Source organism: Macaca nemestrina, chromosome 10, assembly GCF_043159975.1.
Source record: "Macaca nemestrina isolate mMacNem1 chromosome 10, mMacNem.hap1, whole genome shotgun sequence".
Classification (NCBI taxonomy): Eukaryota; Metazoa; Chordata; class Mammalia; order Primates; family Cercopithecidae; genus Macaca; species Macaca nemestrina.
The window spans coordinates 58,767,346-58,793,457 of NC_092134.1; positions in this window are offsets into that span (position 1 = coordinate 58,767,346).

Genomic DNA, 26,112 nt, shown 5'->3' on the forward strand with positions numbered 1-26,112 from the left:
AAAGAAATGTTTCTCTATTAAATTCTGGAGCTCTTGACAGGTTACTGATTAATCAAATAGAATCAGTAGAATACAGTAGTCATTTAAATCCCTGTTTTGCTTTTTTTTTTTTCATAAATCAGTTTAAAATGCTAATCTATGCATAATAGAAGAAGTGTTTGGTTTTTATAGAGGTTTTAAATAACTAATGTCTAATTTCATATCTGAGGCAGGATTTTATATTTTATTGGCTACAACTTCTTATAAAGCCAAGTATACATTTCTACTAATTCCAAAATTGTTATGTTGAATGTTCACAATGGTCTTGTAAAATTATCTATGAAAAAAATCGAATGGTATAATATTTACATTACAACTATTCCTTAGATAATTTACATTTTCCAGTTAGCCTAGGTAATAATTCATGATGGCAGAAAGGATTATTTTAGAAGTCTGTCTTTTCAATTTATGTCTTGAATTAATATTTGCCAGTGGAGAGAACTAATTGAAACCATTTGACTGTTTTGAGAGGAAATTAAAAGAGTTTACAAAATATTATTACAGATGCTACTATATTTTCATCTATACTCTGCCTATGATCAAATAAATTAAGTACTGGTATTTTGACAATTTATGTACTTTCAATTTTTGCTGTTAAGTGTTTATAATATTCTTTTTTCTGTAATTTTAATCTGAGTTCTTATCTCTCCTTTCGCCATGAGGTCAACAAATGTTCTAATTTTGAAATGGCAATTCTAATATTTACCTTTTTTCATAATCCCAGTTTCACAAGATAATTTTTAAAAAATAAACGGATCTATATTTTTTCCTTGAGATTTTCTCACTTTATCTCAAGCTGGAAGCTCTGCATTGACCTTTATTGCAGAGATCAAGGGTTATTTGAGGTGATCGGTTCTTCTTTTCTTTGTAGAGGGTTTTGATGATTATGGTCAGTGTCTAGGACGATAAACACTAAACACAAATATGTGTTTAAGTCTGTGCTTGGCACAATTCTAAGTATATCACATAATTATTTCTTTTGTTTCTATCACTCTTATAAGACAGGTCAGTGCTAGCATTAACTCCTTTTGAAGATAAGATATTTGAGGATAAGTTGTGCAAAGCAAGCAGTCAAGCTGTTGAGTGGCTGAGCTAGGGTTTGAACTCAAGCACTATTTCCAGTCCATTGGTCATAGCCACTATATTTTCTCTAATATACTAAGTTGTTTATGGGAGTCTGAATGGACAGGGAGAGGTGAAGGATGTGGTTTTGACAAGATCCTAACTATATACCTGCTAGGTGTACCTAGGGTGACAAGACCCTTAATACAATGACTTCAAACTCATAAAGATTTTAGTGTTCCAGTTTATCACAGAAGCAGCACATAACCATGGTGGACTCACCTACAAGGCCTCTCAAGGGTTGTGGATTTCCAAGGCAGGATAATAAAGGATAAATAAGATTAAGGTTTAGTTGAATATAAGAAACAAATAGTTTATAAAAGGAGAGGCAGATTGGGCTTTATGAGAACAAATGAGACATGATTCTTATTATTTTTAGCCTTTCCAGCAGTGACAAACACCATTTTAGACTTACGAAGATTATTGTATTGACATAACATCCATATGAAGACGTCAAACAGAAAACTGAAAATTCTCAACTGCAGGGACTATGGTAGAAATGGCATTATGGTTTTGGGAGTCTTCTACACATAAATGAAGTTTCTTTATAAAAATTCTTAATACATATGTTTTTCAGTGAGTGACGAAAGCTATTGTTTTATTTCTACTATTATTGGTCTTAAAAAACTGTGTGAAATATGGAAAGGAGGGCATACAAATTTGAATTAATTACAATTTCCTATCTAGAAAAGTCAAGAGGATCATTTAAATATCAAAATCAATTAGCAAAGTTAGAAACGTGGCTAACTATATACCTTTCTCTTGTTTTAGATAAAGGAAATTGTATAACACCTATATGTACATTAACATAAAATATATATGAAGACACTCATCCAAAGGTTAACCTGGGTTACCTTTAGGTTATGAGAGAGAAAATGTGAGGAGAGGCTTCAGTTTACTTTTAAACCTTTATACTACTTGAACTTATAAGAATAAAATGTATGTTATTTTAAATTTTAAATGAAAATAGATTTGGGGGTAAGTTGAAGTTAACTTTATATAAAACATTGGTAACTTAGCTTTAAAATGTGCCATCCTAATTCTATCTTACCATTTCTGCTCCATTATTCCCATCCATTAAATCGGAATATTGCAGAATGGGCCCCAAGAATCCATATTTTAACAGAGTTTCCCTGTTTTTTTATGCACACTAAATTAGAGAGTCACTACTTTAGAGGATAGTTTCAGTACAGATCTAGGAGCAAAAATAAAATTGGAGCAAGAAAATGGGTAAATAAAAGATGCAACTATTGAGGCAGAAATTAAAGTGTTATATGGAGAAATTTTGAAGGAAATGGGAAATAGATAGGGAATTGCTATTATGCTGGTAACAAAATTGCATTCAGGTATATTTCATTAGTTTAAAAATTAGCTGCAGTGGCTCACCTCTGTAATCCCAGCACTTTGGGAGGCCAAGGCAGGGCGGATTGCTTGAGCCCAGCAGTTCGAGACTAGCCTGGGCAACATGGTGAAACCCCACCTCTACAAAAAGTACAAAAATTAGCTGGACGTGGTGGCGTGTGCCTGTAGTCCCAGCTACTTGGGAGGCTGAAGTGGGAGGATCACTTGGGCCCATGTAGTTGAGGCTGTAGTGAGCGATGATCATGCCACTGAACTCCAGTCTGGGTGACAGAGTGAGACCCTGCCTCAAAAGTAAATAAATAAATAAAATTAAGATTTATTAGAAAATCTTACTTTTTGACTTCTAGAGATGAAGGGCATTTTTATCTTTGATTTTGCATAATTGGTAGAAGGAGTCTGAATAAATCAAAGGAATAGTAGTTTGAGTTACATTTCAATGTAAACATTAGAATTTTTGTTTTTGCCTATCTTTATTTCATTTCTCCAATAGACATACTTTTTTTACATTGTCCACCCTAGCTATAATATTTTTAAACCTTTTACTGCAAGTGGCAATAAATATATTTTATCCCTGTTAATTTACCAGAATCTGATATTTTTGCTCTTTGCAATATGTGGAGAAATTCACTACCTTTAATAAATCAGAACTCTGCTGATTCTCACTGGACAACTGGCATTCATGTTTATAGCCTTAAAGAGAATGTGCTAACATCAGCATTTGATGAATAACTCCATGTGTATTGTAGTTCCTTCAACAGAAATTGTTCAGAGGTTTGGAGAGCTAGTGATAAATAATTAATGAATACAGAAGCAATATTCTCACTTTATCGCCAGACTTAGGAGAAACACACGGTACAAGCTGTAAGCCAGACTTTCCTTTCTCTTTTGTCTTTCCTTTGACTAGTCATTTAGTTGACTGCAGACTCTGCCACTCAGAAAACCTCCAGGCTTACAGCATATCTTCATTTTATCTTGTCTTTAATTCATTTTGTCAAATGAATATCATGAATAATGAAAGCTTCTGTCTTTCAAATGCCACTGAGACATGACTCCTGGATGCAATAACTTAACTGGGATGTGGTGATTATGAGCATATCTACTTTTTAGCTTCTATTTTAAGAAATGTCTTGGTTTTGTAATTTTTTATATAATTAAAAGAAATCAAACATTTAAAAATTATAGCAAAATGGAAAAATTATGTGTAAATTCTGTATAAATCTTAGAACCATGGTATGAACATAACTAGCCATGCAACAGTCCCACAGATATTAGTGTTCACTCCTAAAGATTGACTTGTTGGGAATGCTTGTACAGATAGAGTAACCGAAATGTAATATGAGCATTTATGAATAGTGATACAAGCACTAATAGAGATAATTTTGTATAAGATGAGCTCTTTCAAGGTACTCTGTATACAGTACTAGCAACTTAAAGAAATGGAACCCACAAAAAGAGTTCTTCCATGACCCTTGGTATAAGGAATTATTCATTTAAAAACAACTTTTTATTTTAATCATATTTTTATAAATTGTTCTATTATAAAATTTGAACTAAACATGTTTCCTAAGAATGACACCCATTGAGACAATAAAAAGTACCGATAAGAAAAATAAAACATATCTATCTTTATGCCGGGCATAGAACTTTACAAATATTACCTCAATCCTCCCAATAACTTGCATAATACATATCATGTCTACTTTATAGATGAAGGTAATTAGGCTAGAAGATAATATACTTTTCTTCAGTTCTCATGGCTCCTGAGTACCATACCAGGATTCATACAAAGACTTGTCTTTCTCCAAAGTTTTCGTTCATTCCACTGTACTGTCTTGTAGAATACTTCATTTCACCTGGTATAATGTTACTTCTGAGTACTTGATTACATAAGACTGCTTCTTGGCATCAAATAATCTAAATCATACCATCATTCTCTGGTATACAGGAATGAGATAAAAATACTGTGCATATTATGCTTCCAGTGTCATAGTTTGTAACATAATTTCTAACCATTTTCTTAGTTAGCTTAGTAGCTTTAATTCTCCCCTATTTTCTTTTTAAAATTATTTATTTTAATTGACAAAAATTGCATACCAGGTATTTGTCATGTACAATGTGTTTTGAAATATGTATACATTGTATTCAATGGCTAACGTGAGCTAATTAATATCTGTATTATCTCACATCCTAATCTTTTTTTTTTGTGATGAGATTCTTAAAATCTTAAAATCTTAAAATTTTCAAGAATACAATACATTATTATTAACTAAAGTCACCATGTTATACAATAGCTCTTTCAAACTTATTCCTCCTCTTCAACTGAAATTTCGGTTACCTATTTTATTTATTTATTTACTTACTTACTTACTTATTTTGAGATAGTCTGTCACTGTTGCTCTGTCACTCAGGCTGGAGTGCAAAGGTGTAATCTCAGGTCACTGAAACCTCCGCCTCCCAGGTTCAAGTGATTCTCCTCCCTCAGCCTCCCAAGTAGCTGGGATTACAGGCACCTGCCATCATGCCCAGATAATTTCCATATTTTTGTGGAGATGGGGTTTCACTATGTTGGCCAGGCTAGTCTCGAACTCCTGACCTCAGGTGATCCGCCAGCCTCGGCCTCCCAAAGTGCTTGGATTACAGGCATAATCCACCGTACCCGGCCCCCTATTTTCTAATAGTGTGTCTTCATCATCCTCATCATGATCTATATTTATCTGTCTATTCATCTATCTGCTCAGTGTTTGTGTACTTTACTGTCTTCCTAATCATTATTGAATTTTTAAAGAAAGCGTGGATCATCACATTCATTCTTGCTTCTTCAGTTACTTGCACAGTGGCATTAAAATTTGTTCAGTAGAAAGGAATGTAATATTTTACTTATGAGGGGATTACACTGAAAGGCCAATGGATGCCCAAGACTGTTGTAAATCAGTGAGGTAGCTAGGGAACCAAAGATTAAAATAAATTTGCTGGTTCAATTTTCAATTGAATGACATTTTCTACTTATTAAGAGTGAATACACATGGAGAAAAAGAGATACCTGACAGAGAAAATAATCATGGTTGTTACGATTTTTTCCTTTATATGGATTATAAAGCTAATAGATCAGGGGAATGATGTAGTGGCCTCAAATTCAAATGTTTTCTTTTTTTGTTTGTTTGTTTTTATTATTATTATTTATTTATTTTTTAATTATTATTATACTTTAAGTTCTAGGGTACATGTGCATAACGTGCAGGTTTGTTACATATGTATACTTGTGCCATGTTGGTGTGCTGCAACCATCAACTTGTCAGCACCCATCAACTCGTCATTTACATCAGGTATAACTCCCAATGCAATTCCTCCCCCCTCCCCCCTCCCCATGATAGGCCCCGGTGTGTGATGTTCCCCTTCCCAAGTCCAAGTGATCTTATTGTTCAGTTCCCACCTATGAGTGAGAACATGCGGTGTTTGGTTTTCTGTTCTTGCGATAGTTTGCTGAGAATGATGGTTTCCAGCTGCATCCATGTCCCTACAAAGGACACAAACTCATCCTTTTTTATGGCTGCATAGTATTATATGGTGTATATGTGCCACATTTTCTTAATCCAGTCTGTCACTAATGGACATTTGGGTTGATTCCAAGTCTTTGATATTGTGAATAGTGCCGCAAAATTAATGTGCAAAAATCACAAGCATTCTTATATACCAGTAACAGACAAACAGAGAGCCAAATCATGAATGAACTTCCATTCACAATTGCTTCAAAGAGAATAAAATACCTAGGAATCCAACTTACAAGGGATGTAAAGGACCTCTTCAAGGAGAACTAAAAACCACTGCTCAGTGAAATAAAAGAGGACACAAACAAATGGAAGAACATACCATGCTCATGGATAGGAAGAATCAATATCGTGAAAATGGCCGTACTGCCGAAGGTTATTTATAGATTCCATGCCATCCCCATCAAGCTACCAATGACTTTCTTCACAGAATTGGAAAAAACTGCTTTAAAGTTCATATGGAAACAAAAAAGAGCCCGCATTGCCAAGACAATCCTAAGTCAAAAGAACAAAGCCGGAGGCATCACGCTACCTGACTTCAAACTATACTACAAGGCTACAGTAACCAAAACAGCATGGTACTGGTACCAAAACAGAGATAGAGACCAATGGAACAGAACAGAGTACTCAGAAATAATACCACACATCTACAGCCATCTGATCTTTGACAAACCTGAGAGAAACAAGAAATGGGGAAAGGATTCCCTATTTAATAAATGGTGCTGGGAAAATTGGCTAGCCATAAGTAGAAAGCTGAAACTGGATCCTTTCCTTACTCCTTATATGAAAATTAATTCAAGATGGATTAGAGACTTAAATGTTAGACCTAATACCATAAAAACCCTAGAGGAAAACCTAGGTAGTACCATTCAGGACATAGGCATGGGCAAAGAATTCATGTCTAAAACACCAAAAGCAACGGCAACAAAGGCCAAAATTGACAAATGGGATCTCATTAAACTAAAAAGCTTCTGCACAGCAAAAGAAACTACCATCAGAGTGAACAGGCAACCTACAGAATGGGAGAAAATTTTGGCAATCTACTCATCTGACAAAGGGCTAATATCCAGAACCTACAAAGAACTCAAACAAATTTACAAGAAAAAAACAAACAACCCCATCGAAAAGTGGGCAAAGGATATGAACAGACATTTCTCAAAAGAAGACATTCATACAGCCAACAGACACATGAAAAAATGCTCATCATCACTGGCCATCAGAGAAATGCAAATCAAAACCACAATGAGATACCATCTCACACCAGTTAGAATGGCGATCATTAAAAAGTCAGGAAACAACAGGTGCTGGAGAGGATGTGGAGAAATAGGAACACTTTTACACTGTTGGTGGGATTGTAAACTAGTTCAACCATTATGGAAAACAGTATGGCGATTCCTCAAGGATCTAGAACTAGATGTACCATATGACCCAGCCATCCCATTACTGGGTATATACCCAAAGGATTATAAATCATGCTGCTATAAAGACACATGCACACGTATGTTTATTGCGGCACTATTCAAATGTTTTCAAGGGCTAGACAAGGAGAATACATTTGACAAAGTTTTATGTGTAAATCAATAAGGAGTTCAAAGGCCTATGGAAAGTGGAGAACGCATACCTCTCCTAAAGTCATTGAATTTCATTCTTCTAAACCCTTGAAGTCCAAATAGTGTATCCTCAATTATAACCTGAATTTTGTTATGGATTTGATTAATGTCTATCAAAATATTATGTGGACATAAGATTGTTAAGATTTTAGTTCCTGCTAATAATGACTAATTCCCCACAATACAGAAATTTTGCTTTAATTGATCATGCTGATAACAACACTATATTTGGATTATACCTCTTCAAACAGCATCATTCCCCTTTTTTAACTTTAGTTTTCCTTATGAGTCAAAAGTGTATTGATGTCTAAGGAACAGAAGCCAAGTATAAGAAATCTAAGTTCTAGTTCTGACTATCCTAAATATTAGATCTAAAATTGGGGGTGTTTCCTTGAACCTCAATTATCTAATACAAGGATTTTAATACATGACTTGTCTATACAACATTTTGCTAAATTTACTGAAAATCAATAATATGTCAATAACAGAGAAACATATGCTACAGTTTTTAGTTATTTAATAATCATGAAAAGCATCATGTAAGAGATTTTACTGCGATTTCATGTTTGATTAAGCTGAGACCAAAAAACCTCACCAACTTATGTAGACTAATGCAAGTAGCAGAAATGGTACTCAAATACAAGCTGCCTCTCAAAGTCAATGTTCTTGTTTTATGAGTAACTTGATTATTGTTTTGTTTGTTTTAAAACTTTTGCTTACACAATTGAAAAAAGATCATAATCTCCCAAATCAAAATGAAGCTCATTTTCTTTGAAAAGTCTACGGGAGGTTTCCCATAGACATTTTGGTTTGCAATTGAATTTATCTGTTGAATCTGATGGGATTGCATGAAAGATCACTCATAATATCCTAGAATCTCATGAACACAGAAGACAATGTAATCTGACCTTAATCTGATAGTACACTACCTTTCTCAACATAGTGCAGAATTGGCTAAATTGTGAACATCTCTAGGCTTAAAAAATTATTTTGTCCCTGAACACTATTTGTTTTGTAAAAGTTTTGTTATTAAAAACAAAGTTATTTGTTATTGTATTGAAAATTTTCCCCATTTTTGAATGTTTGTTTTATAAAGTAATATATAATATGCTTATACGTTATTGCACATAAAAGCTTTAAATATTCAAAGATGACTGTTTCAAAATATTTAAGAATTTTGTAATTCTTATCTTTTATCTGATATTTACTCAGTGGGCTTTCATTTTATATAAATTGGGGCTCTTCACCACCTGAGTAACTCTTTTCTGTGTTTCTCTTACTGTTTCTGAATGTAAGTTTAGGTTTTGCCCACCAGAGAGAGAGCAGTTCCATCATTTGCCATGTTCTTAAATTATTTTTGGTTTTTGGGAAATTAAATCTAAGAATTTCTTCTTGAATTTGTGGCAATAGTTCTATACTACTGTCTATTATTAAGCTCACAAACAACTATAAATTCTGGTTCTTTGTTTTGCATGGAGTCAAGCTGTATTTCTTTATATTGTACTTTTCAGTTTATTTTTGGACCTAATTTCAAGACTTCCATCTTTATCCATCTTAAAATTCTTCTAAAGTTTACTCTAACTTCAAACTTGATATTATCATTTTATATTATCCCATTCAAATTGTTTGCTATTTCTTCTTAAACTATGTCTTTTAAGTGCTTTAGATTTTTAACAAGCACTTTTGGACATGTAAGCAAACATGTTTTACTACTTAACATAGACACATTATTCAGTAATCTTTCTATGAAGTATTTTACCAGTTACAAATTCTCCTAACTTTATTTCAAATCTAAACTTCTTACGTCCACACAATATTTTGATTAATATTAATGTTAATCAAATTCATAACAAAATTCAGGTTATAATTGAGGATACACTATTTGGACTTCAAGGGTTTAGAAGAATGAAATTCAATGACTTTAGGAGAGGCATACATTCTCCACGTTCCACAGGTCTTTGAACTCCTTATTGATTTACACATAAAACTTCATCACATGTATTCTCCTTGTCTGGCCCCTGAAAACATTTGAATTTGAGGCCACTACATAATTTCTCTGATCTATTAGCTTTATAATCCATATAAATCTTAGCAATTTATAAGATCATGTCTGAGGTTTACCAGTTATCTCTATTCTAAGTGCACACACAATGCTGTTAGAGAATTAATTCATAAGTTTTTTCCATGTTTAATATTAATGTCACTAGTATTGACTGTACTTCCTCTATCTTTGTGAAAGGTGTGGGTTCACATTTTCTTCTCTTGCCTTCAAATTCCTCATGATTATGAGGCTACTGGTAGTAACTTCCCATGAAATTCTTTTTTCAGTGCCCTGGAATTTAATTCCTCTCAGCATAAAATCTTAAACTTCCTTTGGAACAGTTAGAAAGAAACCTAAATTAGTTTACATATTTTGGAATTCAATTCCCTCTGAATAATGTTTCCTCAGACTGAATATATGAGACTGTTTCATGATCACAAATGCTATCTAAAAAAGCACTGAATTACTCACTGTTAGTTATAACTGAGATAGTCTTAACTTTTCTCTCAGCTTGATTAAACTTTAGGCAGGTTTCTTCCTGAATAAATGTTCCTAACCTCCCCTTTCCTCTTATCAGTTTTACAAGCTGTTGACTGAAAATTAAGCCTGTTGAGGCATAAATAATTTGATAAAGTTTTACCGTAAGCCAAATGTGAGAATCGAACTGGAAAGACACGCCAACAAAGTTAAGAATGTTCCAGAGTCTGCTAAAAGTTGGAAGACTTTTATAAGAAATTTCAGGAAAAGGGAGGGTACTTCTCATATCAGAATTTTCCTTGTTCATTGGAGGGTGCAATACAGAGGTTATAATCATTGGCTACAGAGTGCAACATATGGGCTAAGATATCTACATGCAAGATAACCAGTAAAATGTCATGACTCAGAAACAAATAGGTAAAACTTCATGATTCAAAAACAAGTCAGCATAATTTCCAGTGTCAGTAGGTCATACGTTAATCAGTACATCAACAATTTGAGGAATTCATGATAAGATTCTTTACTTGGAGACAGGATACTTCCATGAATGACAAGACCTAACCCTAGACAGGTTAATTTGGATGTCAGCTAAATGTGACTTGTAGGTTATGAAAGCCAGGAATGTCTTTCTCAAGAACCTGGAGGCCATCCCTTTTAAATCATGAAGAAATATTGGACTTCTGTCTTTCAGTCTCTGTGGCGAGACTGACTTCAATAAGTGCCAATTGGCAAACACAGATGACCTAACTACATTGACCACACTCTCTGCTAAAGTCTTGCAGTACTTTTCCACTTAAATGTTCTTCCTCCTTTAGTTACAGGGGAGTTGAATTGAGCCTTTCTCTCTGATTACATTAGCTTTTAATAAAGTCTTTCTTTCCTGTTTACTTTTATAGTATGATATTTATTTGACATTATTAACCAAGCTATGGCATTCCCCTTTTTAAAAAAAAAATTAAACGTTAAAGTGTTTTTCTTAAATATAACAGTAATAACATTTATTGTGCACTGTTTGCAAGATTGATGATTCATTTACTTCTCATATCATCTTCGTAATAATGCTAAAGGAAAAGTTGTAGTATTGCCCCCAGATTTGCAGATCAGCAAAATAGGCTCAGAGAAGTTTGCTAACTTTCTTAAGATTATGTGCCAAAAGAGGAAAAGCTAAGATGCTAACCCTGGAAGTTGACTCCAGAAGTAATATATTTTACTGTTAGGCTAATCTGTCTAATTTTAAGCAATATTTTAATGCTGAAGATTATTCTTCAATTCAGCTTTTATTTTACTAAAATAATATTTTCTTTCTAGTTTATTTGTCCTTAACCTATAATTTCAAATATACACCTCTAAAATCTGAACTCAAGGGAGCTATCAGAGTATTCTTCGGCTACATCAATCCCAATAATTTGACATTCCTCTTAGAGTCTCAGTTCATGCCTATCTTTATTCTCAACTTTTGTATCCACGTTTTTCAAGTTTGAGGTACATTTATTATGTGCTCAGCATCCCTCCTTCTAGCTATCACAAATTTGGAAATGACATAGTCTCTTTCTCCAAAGGTTAAACGGTATGTGTTCATTTTCTAAATAAAGTAATGAGGCATAAAAGGTAAATTGCAGTAGCAATAGCAACAAGATCAGTTTGCTGATAAGGGAAGTTTTTAGTACTGATATTGACGACACTGTGTTGAATGTATTCGTTGTTGAAAATGACAAAAGAGAATAGCCTTATAGCAATCCACTAGACCATTCCAAATATCCATAGTGTGTAAGCTGAACATTACCCCCCCTTGGGCGTTCAGGGAACATTAGATTGCTGTTTTCTGATGTTGCTGTTGTTACCTTGTTCAACTCTTTCACTTTTTTGGTGAGAATGGTTCTTTCTAAAAATGCCTTGTAATTTCAAGCATGACACCAGTTAATGAATTACTTCATTAATGTTTTGATTTACATGCTATTTGGTTAAAATACCTTAAATTCTGTTGTTTAGTTTTATCAAATCTTTAATGAAAATCTTACTATTTGCTTCATTCTTCAAAAAAAATCCATCAAATGGAATAATAATAATTTGCATTTTAGTTGGAGTTGTGACTTACAGATAAATATTTGATAACTTTTGGCAAATATCAATTAGTTTATTCTCAACTTTTGTAGTTCATCGTTTTAAAATTTGAGGTACATTTATTACATGCCCAGCACTCCTCCTTCTAGTTATTACAAACTTGAAAATAACACAGTCTCTTATACAGTTTGGCTCTGTCTCCACACCCAAACCTCATGCACTGCTCACATTTCAAAATGCAATCATGCCTTCCCAACAATCTCTTAAAGTCTTAGTTCATTCCAGCATTAACTCAAAAGTCCAAGTCCAAAGTTTCATCTGAGACAGGGCAAGTCCATTCTGCTTATGAGTCTATAAAATCAAAAACATGTTAGTTACTTCCAAGAAACAATGGGAGTAGAGGCATTGGATAAAGGTTCCCATTCCAAAAAGGAGAAATTGGCTAAAACAAAGGGGCTACAGACCCTATGCAAGTCTAAATCCAGCAGGGCAGTTATAATTCTTAAAGCTCCAAAATAATCTCCTTTGGTTCCATGTCTCACATTGTGATGATTAATACTGAGTGTCAATTTGGTTGGTTTAAAGCATGCCAAGTATTGTTCCCGACTGTGGCTGTGAGGGTGTTGCCAAAGGAGATTAACATTTGAGTCAGTGGACTGGGAAACGCAGACCCACCCTCAATCTGGGTAAGCACAATCTAATCAGCTCCAAGGATGGCCAGAATAAGAGCAGGCAGAAGAACATGAAAAGACTAGCTGGTTTACCCTTCTGGTCTACAACTTTCTCCTGTGCTGAATGCTTCGTGCCCTTGAACATTGGACCCCAAGTTCTTCAACCTTGGGATTCAGACTGGCTTCCTTGCTCTTCAGCTTGCAGATGGCCAATTGTGGTATCCCATGTTGTGATTGTGTGAGTCAATACTCCGTAATAAACTCCCCTTTCTATATACACCGACCCTATTAGTTCTGTCTCTCTAGAGAACCCTGACTAATACATACATCCAGGGCTTGCTGATGCAAGGAGTGGGCTCCCACCACCTTGGGCAGCTCTACCTCTGTAGCTCTTCAGGGTAGTGCCCTTGCAGCTGCTTTCACAGGTTGGTATTGAGTGCCTATAACTTTTTCAAGTCCACAGTGCAAACTGTCAGTGGATCTATCATTCTGGGGTCTGCGGGACAGTGACCCTCTTCTCACAGTTCCACTAGGTAGTGTCACAGTGAGGACACTGTGTGAGGGCTCAACCCTATATTTTTCCTCCACACTGCCCTAGTAGATGTTCTCCATGAGAGCCCAATCCCTGAAGTAGACTAGTGCTTGAACATTCAGGCGTTTCATACATCCTTTAAAATCTAGGTGGAGGCTTCCAAACCTCAACTCTTGCCTTCTGTGCACTCATAGACCCAACATCACATTGAAGCCACCAAGGCCTGGGGCTAGCACCTGCTGAAGCAATGGCCCAAGCTGTACCTTGGCACCTTTCATTCACAGCTGGAGCAGCTGGGATGCAGGGTGCCATGCCTTGAGGCTGCACAGAGCAGAAGGGCCGGGCCTAGCCCATGAAACCGTTTTTCCCTCATGGGCCTCCAGTCCTGTGAAGGGGTGTCACAAATGTCTCTGAAATACTCTGGAGGCATTTTCCCTATTGTCTTGGCTATTAACATTTAGCTGTTCTTCTTTACTTATGCAAATTTTTGCAGCCTTGAATTCTCAGAAAATGAGTTTTTCTTTTCTACTGCATGGTTGGGCTGCAAATTTTCCAAACTTTTATGATTTGCTTCCATTTTAAATATAAGTTCTAGTTTCAGGTCATCCCTTTGTTTATGCAAATGAGTGTAGGCTATTAGAAGCAGCCAGCCACATCTTGAATGCTTTGCTGCTTAGAAATTTTTTCCACCAGATACCCTAAATCATCTCTCTCAGGTTCAAAGTTCCACAGATCTCTAAACTAGGGACACAATGCCATCAGTCTCTTTGGTAAAACATAGCAAGAGTGACCTTTACTCCAGTTCACAATAAGTTACTCACTTCCATGTGAGACTACCTTAGCCTGGACTTCACTGTCCATAACACTATCAGCATTTTGGTCACAACCATTCAACAAGTCTCTAGGAAGTTCCAAATTTTTCTCATCTTCCTTTCTTCTTTTAAAGCCTCCAGATTATTTTGACCTCCGTCCGTTATCCAATTCTAAAAGCACTTTCACATTTTCAGATATCTCTATAGTACTGCCTCACTTCTCCAGTACCAATTCTGTTTCTCCAAAAGACACACACACACACACACACACACACATACACACTTCCCTGTGCAAGATTGCCCTGACAGCCCATCACTCCAGAGAGGTAAGGAAACTCTGCTACTATATATTGTCCTGCATTCAATCTTTTGGTATCTTTTGGGAAAGCTCAGTAAAAGTCTAAAAAATAATTAGAAAGTAGAAAAAAATTTTTAATTAAACAACTTTTGTTAGGGAAACTTTAACACAACTCTAAGTTAAAAATCTAATTTTAAAGAGAAACATGAAATCTCATTTGAAGACAGGAAACTTCTTTCTGTTTTGGAAATACAAGGTAGTTTCTCTTCTGTGGAATTTAATAAGCTGATATGAATCAGTATCTTAGCATTCTACCTAGAAGTGGAAAGCAAAATTATCTTTGTGACCAAAATGGTGACACATAATTACTCACTCACACACAAAAAAATCACTAACACTACAGCATTTTCAAAAGCACATTTTCTCAGTCATGATATCTATCTTGAAGAGTATAATTTAATGAAGAATATTCTGTCATCCTTTGAAGTTTAACTGAATATGCAAGTAACCAAAAACCAAGCTTCCAGTAGAAGGTAAGTACCAAATTTCTTATGAACTTATTTTTAAAGCTTCTGCTTAACTCAGGTATATTTCATTGCAATTCAATGTGAATAAGAAATCTGTGTTGTTTTTTTTTTTTTTGTCTTGAATGATGTAATCCTTATCAAAGTGTAGGTGCATAAAGTATGGATGGGGGATTAAGGATTACAAGAAGTCACTAAAAGGCAATTTTTTTTTTTTTTTTTTTTTGAGACGGAGTTTCGCTCTTATTGCCCAGGCTGGAGTGCAATGACACAACCTTGGCTCACTGCAAGCTCCACCTCCTGGGTTCAAGCGATTCTCCTGCCTCAGCCTCCCGAGTATACTATTTTTAAAACTTTGAATGTAAATTGATTATAGCTTTTGAGAAATTAATAAGATGAAGAAAGCAAAGATGTAGTTTAGAACAACCAATTTACAACTGAGCTGAGAAGGATTAAGTATCTTACTTTAAGTTTGTATGCTATTAATTTGTGTAAAGAATTAATTGTAATTATTTCATGAATAGTATCTCCTTTGTCTTTTAATTCTATTTGTTTTCTTGATAACGTTTATATTATTGCCTATGTTGACAGCAATATTGGACCAATTGGGCAAAGTTTAACAGCCACAGATATTTAAAGGATCCACAACATTGTCACTGTATTTCATTGGCAGAAATCTTACAAATGCTGACCCTAAATGATCAAATGCTATTTTGGCAGAGTGCTGGGAAGGTGGAAATTTACAGGCTCATTTTAGAGTAAAGATTTAGAATCAATCTGTTGAAATGGATACAAAATTTATAGTTTAAGTACTGTAATTATTACAAAAGTTTATAAGGGTGACTTTTTACTGACCCTATTGTAAAATTAGTTTAATAATATCATAATGGTATTGACTATCTGAGAAAATAATTTAGACAAAGCTCCTAAAAAATGCCCAAAGATAACTCATTTAGCAGTATGTTATTTTCCACAACTCAATAAGTTGCATTCATTGTTTACAATGTGTCAACACTGTAGTAAACATGCTAGGTGTATTCGCTAATTTACTTTTTTAAAAAGCCCTGTGAAGTATGGATTGATATCAAACCTATTTCAATTGGACTGCTAGAGCCTAGCAAAGTAAAATAACATGTCCAAGGAAATACAGCTAGAAAGGATGAAGCCAAGATAAAAACCTATTTATTTTGACTCCAGAGTTCACTCAACTGACCTGCTAAATTGTAATTCAAACATTCAAAAACTTAGTTAATTTTCTACATTTGGAAAAAAAAAATTTTCTCTTCTCATTGAACTACAAACTTTGTAGGATATTAAACCATGTGTAAAAATGGGCATATTAAAATATTTCATAAGATGATTTCTGCCTGCAGATAGGTACACAAGCATTGAGGAGTAAATATCTTTTTTTTTAGATTAAAAAGGAACTAGAATTTTAATAGATTGATAAGGAGGATACTTCAAAGTAGACAAAGTCAAGACTATAGGAGGAAAAATCGTAGAGAATATTCGTGGGGGAATAAGAAGACTTTTAATGTTTCTGGAAAGAGGACGATATGCTGAGTAGTGATAAGAGATAAAGCTTTTAAAGGGGGTTGGGTTCAAATCATAAAGATCTTGAAAGCAAGTTTAGAAAACAGGGACTTTGTTTCTTTGAGAATAGAAAATATGGATAATTTTAATAGGACAGCGACAAACATAGATTAAATGTGCGATTTGTGAATATTATTTGATTGCTTCTTTATAGAATGAAGTGTCGTGTGAAGAATTTTAAGTTGAGAAAAATGGCATAGTTTGGTTCCAAACACTTTATTGTAAAATAATAATAATAACAATATCGATATTATTGTCTGAAAAAGTTCGGATTTTAAAAAGTAGAAATTTGGCTGTATAGAAATTTCCATTTCTGAATGTTCAAATTGTTTTAACACATCTTAGGATTACTGATTAAGGTAGAATATACATAGGAGGATGAGTATTGCTGACTAATTCATCAGAAAATTTAGTAATTTTCATGAATGCCCAATGTTTGTAGTATGTTCTCACGCTTCATAGAAAGCACATTAAGAATAATATGCCTCTGAATCTGCACTGATTTAGCCAATAAGGAAGAACTTTTTGAGAGTATTAATGTACTGCATTCAAAGTTTTTTATAGTTATGAGATATTTTTACATCATTAATCATAATCTCATTCATTTTTAATATTTAGATTTGGGCAAATTCATAAATACATTCTATAGCTAATGCTACATTATGTTGTATGTATTTCATTTCTAAGAATAAAATTAAAATTCTATTGTATATAAATTAATAATATAAATTATTTTGACTAGTCATGTTGATATTCACAGCTTCTGTCAATTGCTCTCATTCTTAAAATTATTCATTTGTTAGGAGATAGAGTCCTATAAGTTTAATCACTGTCCTCAATACTTAGTATTGGGCAGTTGAGTTGGTAATTGCAAATCCTCTATGTAAGAATATTCTTAATTTTCCCAAGCAGTAGCTATTAAAGTTCTTACTATCCCATCAACAACTTCCAAATTTAAAGTCTACAAAAATTGAGTCTCCAAATACACAATCAAGAACTCTTCAGGAATATAGGGTTAAACAAAGACTGTCTTGAAAAGATCTCACATGCGAATTTGCACTGTTTGATATAGGTTTTCATGCCTGTAGTTCAATGTCTCTAGGTTGTCTCTCCTCTGTCCTCCTAGCCACTTTGTACTATTTTTACACTTGGAACAGTCTGTCTATCTGCTTGTCTCTAAAGCAATGGTTTAAACAATCACTTTAGAGACAAATGGAGGTAACTGAAGGGAGGTTGTTTTAGTTTTAATATTCCAAATGCTAAATATAGCACCTGAAACTCAACCTGTATATGCTGAATGGATGAGTGAGATGACTGCCTGGTTGAAAAACAAGGACAGATGAGAAATGCAGGGTCAATAAAGCTGGAAGTAATGAATTTTTAAATACACTTTAGTTTCAACAAGAGTAACAGGAAAGCCAGAGACTACATTATTAGTTAGTGACGAATGTTATTGCTGAAGCAATATTTCCTTCATCTTATGACACTGCTTCACTGAAGTTTTCTATTAAATCTGTGTTCTAGCTGCATTGCCTTTGGCTAGAAATGTGCAGTGAAGAGAGATTATAAACAGCTTTGTACTTAACCTTTTGGTTGCTGCTTCAGCCTTCACCCCGGACTGAAGACCCCCCCGTTCTCCAGGACCTCCATGTGCTCAAAACCCTCAAGGTTTATTCATAAACACTGTTTCAATTTCCCAAGGTTAAGGTATACTTAGGTATCAGACAGTGCTGGGGAATATATGGAACTTAACATAGGAGTATATTTCTAGGTAAGTCTCTGGGAGAATTAAGACAGCACCTGCCCATGTGAAGTATGTAATTTAAAAAAGACACGAAAATACATAAATCAGACCACTAATGCTGGGAATAAAGGTGGCAAGATTGAAGTGCTATTGGACCTAAAGACAGAGGGATGTAATCCAACATTTATTTGACCTTTCACTTCAGCCCATAAAGTTGGCAAAGCTAAACTAAGAAATATAATAAGGCTTTCACTTCAAATCCTACTATACAACCCAAGTCGGCAAAGATTAACTATGTAGGAGTGCCTTTTTTCTTTTATTGAGGGCAAAAGGACCTGCAAACCAGGGAGCTTTCCCTGAGGCCTGAAGTAGAGAGCTTCCTCCACCTTAGATCTTAGGCATCTTGGGGTTGTAACAAGAGATCTTGTACCAAATTGGGAAAAAATACAAGGAGAGATTTATGCCTAGGATTTTGTTTCCTAGATTGACTGCCTTTGTCTCTTTGACCACTTTAGTCACAAGGAAAATTTAAAAGGAAGATCATCACAACTCTTTTCTCCAGATTACCTGGGTATAGTGAAAGTTCTGCCCACTTTTATTCCTAGGTATAGAGTCAAGTGGTGTATCTTTAAAAATACCTCATCTAAAACCTAAAGATAATAATATCTGGGCTGTAAAACAATTACAGTTTCAAAGCTAGGTTAAAAAAAAAAAAGTCTTTACTGGGCCCAGTGGCTCATCTTTCTAATCCCAGCGTTTTGGGAGGCAGAGGTCGGTGGATCCCTTAAGCCTGGGAGGTGGAGGTTGCAGTGAGCTGAGATTCTACCACTGCACACTCACTCACTCCAGCCTGGGTGACAGAGTAAAACCCTTTCTCTGGAAAAAAAAGGGGAAGATATTGGCTTCTTGGAGTTACAAATTTATAAAAACCTAACAACACATTATGTCTAGAACAAACCACAAGAGTAATGCACATTCTGACAACAGTTGAAGTGTGAAAATTAAAGGAAAATAATAAAGTTTATTCAATAGTATTTATCTTATGAGACACCTAGATCTGTGTAAATGTTGTTATTGATGGTTGAAGAATTGCAAAATTATATAATATACTCCCTTTTTAGAAAAAAATTAAATAATTAGATGAAGCATGGATTGTTTTATTATAAATGTAAAAGTTATAATGTTAAGTATTTTGTGAAATATTGTGAAAATCTCTAGGATAGGAATTGTGTCTTCATTTACTTACAGTGACTTACACATAGTGGGGACATTAAATGATTTAATGAATCATTATTTGTGAATAATAAAAGTTTGCTATTTTGCATTATAAACCATGTTTCATGACATATTTTACCTAAAAGAAAATTAGAGAGAAAATGGCACCTACTCTATTCCTACTTTACTGTATTAAAGCCCAAGTATGTTTAATCCTGGATCACCAATTTCTTTCCTATAGCAGTGATAGCTGTTAAGTAATAGCTATCATGTATACAGTGCCAAGTTTTATGCTACATGCAAAACACATCTTAATTCATTTAATCTTCATAACAACTATATATTTTTTTGGAGTTAAGGGCTTTTAAAGTGTTTTAATTATATTATAGCCTATGCATTTTTGTGTCTTCTCTAACAAGTCTTTGCCTAATCTAAGGTCACAATGTTTGCTATGTTTTGCAGAAACAAGTTTTAAAAAGAAGAAATGTATCAAGAATTCAATGTACTGGATTCCAAACTTGCTGTAAAACTAAAATATTCTAGAGGGTCTGATATTGATGTAAGTATGGACATATGGAACAACATATACAATTTTGTTCTAAGTAGACTACACAGAACTACATTAATAATTTAGAAATAGTCTCAGACATTCATAGTCAGTTGACCTCCTTTGTTTTCTTCTAGAAGTTTTATTGTTCAGGGCTTATATGTTTCAAGTTAATTTTTGTATGTGGAATGAGGTTTGGCTTACTTTTTTTCCCATATAAATACCAAGTTTATCCAGAACTATTCATTGAAAAGCCTGTCCTATTGCCATTGAAATACCTGGACAATTTTGTTGAAAATCAACTGACTATGAATGAGACTATTTCTGAATTATTAATTTAGTTCTATTTAGCCTATTTAGAACAAAATTGTATATGTTGTTCCATATGTCTGTACTTACATCAATATCAGACCCTCTAGAATATTTTAGTTTTGAAGCAAGTTTGGAATTCAGTACATTGAATTCTTGATACATTTCTTCTTTTTAAAACTTGTTTCTGCACAACATAGCAAAAACATATTTATAAAATAAATATTTGATAAAACATTTGTACCCAGAATATATAAATAACTCTTAACAACACAACAGTAAAAAGAAAACTCAAATAATAGTGAGCAAGCAGTTTGAATAGACACTTCACAAAAAGTATGTTGAATGGTCAATAAACAATACAAAGATGCTTAATATCATTAGATTGTATGGAAATGCAAATTAATATGTCAATGAATTACTACTGCATGCCCATTAACATGGTGAAATAAACAAACAAATAACTACCTAACAACATTTACTACTAGGAAAGACGTGGAACAACTAGAAACCTCACACATTGCTGTTGGGAATGGAAAATGGTAAAGCTAGTTTGGAAAAGAGTTTGACAATTTCTTATAAAGTTAAACATAGACCAAGGAACTGAGAATTTTACTTTTATGTATCTAAGAGAAATAAAAACAAATGTTCAAAGACTTATACCCAGAGGGTAATAGCAATTTTATTCATAACTGCCCCAGACAACTAAGTGAACAGATAAACACATTGTGGTATATTTATACAGTAGCCTAACACGCAATAATAAAAAGGAATGAACTATTGATACATGCTATATCGTGGTGACTCTTAGAGGCATTGTGTTAACAATGCTAGAAGCCAGACGAAAATGACTACAAACTAGATATTTCCCTTTCCATGATATTTTAAGAAGGCAAAATTATTATCCAGAAAGTGAATCACTATTTGTCAGGGTCTGGATATGGGGAGACAGGGAGCATGAGGGGATGTTTTGGGGTGATGTAAATAAATGTCTGTGTCTTGATTGTGTTGATGGTTACACTACTACACACATGAGTCAAGATTCATCAAACTGTACCCTTTAAAAGAATGACTATTTTATGTGTAAATTGTATATCAACAAACATAATGTTTTAGAAATCTATATTATTTAGTCTTAGAAAAATGTTTCCTATATTATTTATTCCCCTAGTGATCCAGTTTAAGTATAATACACACATAGTTTTTTTCTATTTTCTTTCCTTCCCACTTCCAATATTTGCCTTTCCCCCCGATAACACTCCACAAGAATATGTGAACTGTGAGAATGGTTGCTACTTTTTCTAAACCTGAATTTTGTAAAAGTCAGCCCCAAATGAAATATCCAGTGAAATGAAAACTAGATTCTCCCTGCGTGGGAGATACTTTCCCATGTTTTCAAATATCGGGAAGCGTATGCTGGAATCTAGCTTAAATTCTTGCCTAACGTATCTGGAGTTTCCATGTTTCTCTTGTGAAGAGATAGCCCATAGCCACTAACAGTTTACCTGGAGTTTAACCTGCTTATGGAAAGGGGGAAGGAGATGGAAGGATGAGCAAGTAATTGTGTTTAAAGGCAGCAAATAATCTTAGCTGATTTTACAAGCAATACCTTACTATAATATAGCCTCTATCCCTCAAAAAATTCACATATACAATTCCATTCACACACACACTTAAAAGGTTCATGGAGTACATGAATGTCAAGAACACAGAAAATGAGAGAGAACCCTTTTTTCTACAGGAGTAGCAAAGATACTTTTATATCCTTGAAAATACCTATCTTTAGTGCCTGACTCATTATACAATCAAATGCACTGATAAATAGCAGCGCTTGTGATAAGGATAATGACAATTTCTTTTCTCAATTGAGGTAACATTTCAAAATGTAGTTTAATTTTTGGTTACTATTTCCAAAATAGCAATGTAAAAAGAGCACGAATGAGAACATGAGGCAATTTGAGAAACATGACATTAGGAAACGGATGAAAATTCAAATGGCACTTTCAAAGTTGTTGTCTTGCCTTATTTGATTTTCTACAGATGTCATCTGTTCTCAGCAAAATGTACTGCCACCCTGCAAGTAATCGATGTGCCACTGTATGAATTTGCACTGTCAGAGACATTCTTTTTTCCTGAGTCTTTAATGATTTTTGTAGAGCAACAAAACGATCTAACCAAGGGCTTACTATCTTTCAGTAACTACCATTCTATTTGCCCCAGAGATGTTTTTATAAGTAATGTTATGAATAAATATTAACAATAATTAGAAGAAAGAAATATTGTTGACCTTAAAAATAGCAGAATGTATATATTTTATGTATGGTAAATACTTTCAACTTCCAAGTATCCTTGAAAATGGTGAATGGATAGTCAGAGATGGCATGAACCGAAATATCACAAATAAGGTATAAATGTTTTAGGTCTAAATATGACAATTTCTTTTCCCATCAAATTTTTCTCAATATTATGAAAAGTAATAACCAATTTGAGCAACTAATCAACAAGAGTAAATCATTACTAAACATATTGTTACCTCTGATTTAATTTCCTATGAGACTGGTCGTTAGCTAAGATGTGAGTAAAAAATAACAACAAAAGAGTCATGGGGCATTGGAATTTCCACAAAAACAATCAACTCCAACAGAATAAAACAAAAGTTACCTCAGCTTGGTCTGCACTTAGGAACCCCATTAATCTTTGTTGAAAATTCTTCATCCAATTACTAATTTTTCAGTGGAAAATTGGAGCAGCAGGACATAGCTTTTACTAAATCCAAGAGGACTTATTGCCTTATTATATGCCTTGCAGTGACTATTCAGGAATTTGTTGCCATTTTTCAGGGGGTCAATCCTAACTTTTATTTATCTATTCTTCTCAGCAGATGCAATACTCTTGCTTTGTAGACCAAAGAAATCATCACTTTTGAGCTATATTTTTAAATAAACTTCTTAACTGCTCTGTTAATCCTTTAGTTCCCTTATCTCTAATTTGGGGAGAAGTTATAGTATATATTACCTATGTATTATTATTATTATTATTATTATTATTATTATTATTATTGAGAAGGAGTCTGGCTCTGTCCCCAGGCTGGAGTGCAGTGGCGCCATCTCGGTTCACTGCAAGCTCCGCCTCCCAGGTTCATTCCGTTCTCCTGCCTCAGCCTCCTAAGTAGCTGGAACCACAGGCGCCCGCCACCACGCCTGGGTAATTTTTTGTATTTTTAGTAGAGACGGGGTTTCACCGTGTTAGCCAGGATGGTCTCCATCTCTTGACCTCGTGAACTGCCCGCCTCGGCCTCCCAATTGCCTATGTTTTTTAAAGTGTTTAATAAAGTAAAAGACATAAGGTGTTTAAAGCAGGCCCTGGGACATCATAAGGGTCAATATGACATAGTGTTATTGCTAATTTTGCATCTCTACTTCCACATTTCTTGACCATCTCACAAATTCCTCCAAATTTTCATCCATATTCTCTTTCTGCTTTGCTGTCTTAGAGAAAGAAGACTCTGTCCTCCTTTCTAAGATCATATTTATCTTAATTTAAAAACTTTTTAAAGTTCTGATAATTTGATGGTCAAGAACAAATCATCAAGTAGTGGTTGTTTTCCACTGGTTGTTTAAATTTTAATATTTAAATTTAAAATTTTAATATTAAATTAAAATTTAATATTTTAAATTCCTTAACCTAGAATCCACCATTTTAATTTTACTCTATTTGTCCATTTTTAAAAATTAATACTTATCCAAAAATGTTCCCAGAATAGGCTTTTTTTAAAAAAAATTATTTCTCCACCTCAGTACCATTACTTTTTCATTTCTCTGGAATGCACTTCTTTTGTCTGGTAACCAAAATGTTTCCTTATTCAACATTCAACAAGAATTTAGATTTATTGTGTGACAGGGATAATTACTAATCATTAATAACAATGCATTCTTACACACTTCCCAGCCCCCAGGAATTCTGGTGAATTCATGTTACTCGTCCTAACCAATGGGTTTTTAGTGAAACATAGAAAAGGTGGTTTGAATTTCCATGTACACTTTATTCAACTATGGGAACCAGGGTGGTTTCATGTTCCTAATGATGCAGCTTCAAGGTGTCTGAATTTACATTAGCCTGAGACCTTGAATAATGGTGGGGAGCAAAACTCCAACCAACCCACACTGGATATGTATGATGAGCAAAAATTAAACTCTGTAATGTTAAAACAAGGATGAATTGGGGTTTTCGCCCAGCAGAACCTAAACTGCCTTGACCATCCTAGATGCTAGAGACAAAGAAATGAAAGGTAGAATTGTTATTCTTAAGAACCCATAGGGTAGAACCTTGCTGTCTAATATTGTAGTCACAAAGTACATTATATATACATATATATATATATAATTATATATACATATTTTTTAAAAGGAGTCTTGCTCTGTCTCCCAGGCTGGAGTCCAGTGGTGCTATCAGGGCTCACTGCAGGCTCTATCTGCCAGGCTCAAGCGATCCTCCCACCTCAGTCTCTTGGATAGCTGGGACTACAGGTGAGCATCACTATACCCGGCTAATTTTTGTGTTTTTCATAGAGATGGGGTTTCACTATGTTGCCCAGACTGGTCTCAAAATCTTGGGATCAAGTGATCCACCGGCCTCACCCTCCCAAAGTGCTGGGATTACACTGTGCCTGGTCAACATTTTAAATTTAAATTAGTTAATATTAAAAAAAACAAAAACCTTAAAGTTGAGTTCCTTTGTTACACTAGCCATATTCCAAGTGTTTTATAGCTACATATGTCTAGTAGCTCTCATATTGGACAACGTATGAGTAGTTCCATCTTTAGAGACTATGATTGAACAGCACTGGTCTAGAAGAATCAAGAAGAAAGAAGCACATATGCTATTGCAACACAGTTTCATAAGTGGTGGTAACAGAGCAGTAGGTATAGAATATCATGAGAAAAAAATTGTGTTGGTAAATAGAAATTCTCAAAATATTATTTTTAGTATATTTTGAGAAAATTGAGAGAAAATGACATATGACTCCTTATATTAAAAGTTGCAAAATCAGATTCCAATTTTAGAACTTTATTCAACACATGTATTAGAACAGATATGCAATGATGTACACAGAAATATTTAATATAGCAATTCAGTTTTAATGCTAGATGTCTGGTAGCAATGGTGACAACTATATGCTCATTTATTTGGGCCTGGAAATATAAATAAATTAGATCCATAGAATAAGATATTATGCCATTTTTAACATAAAATGAGTTGGGATGTCCTTATGGTTGGGTTTCATGACGTGAGATAGTCCTACTTGAGAAAGAAAGAAAAAAAACTACCATCACCACAGTGTATCATGTAGAGAGGGCTCTAGGTAGCAAGAACAAAGCTAACCTTGAACTATCTGTAAGGTTCTAGATGCTTTGGGGGCTGGATTTCTGTAGTAGAGAAAATCCAAGGAGCACTGATGAAGTCCTCCATTTTTAAAACTGTGGTCATTTCTAAAAGTCAGTGAAGTACAGCATGCCAACATCGCCATCTCTAGCAGGAGCAGGAATGTTTGGACACAGTTCAGAGGAACTTTACAGAGGATGTGATCTTGGAGAGCTATCACAGTTGTGC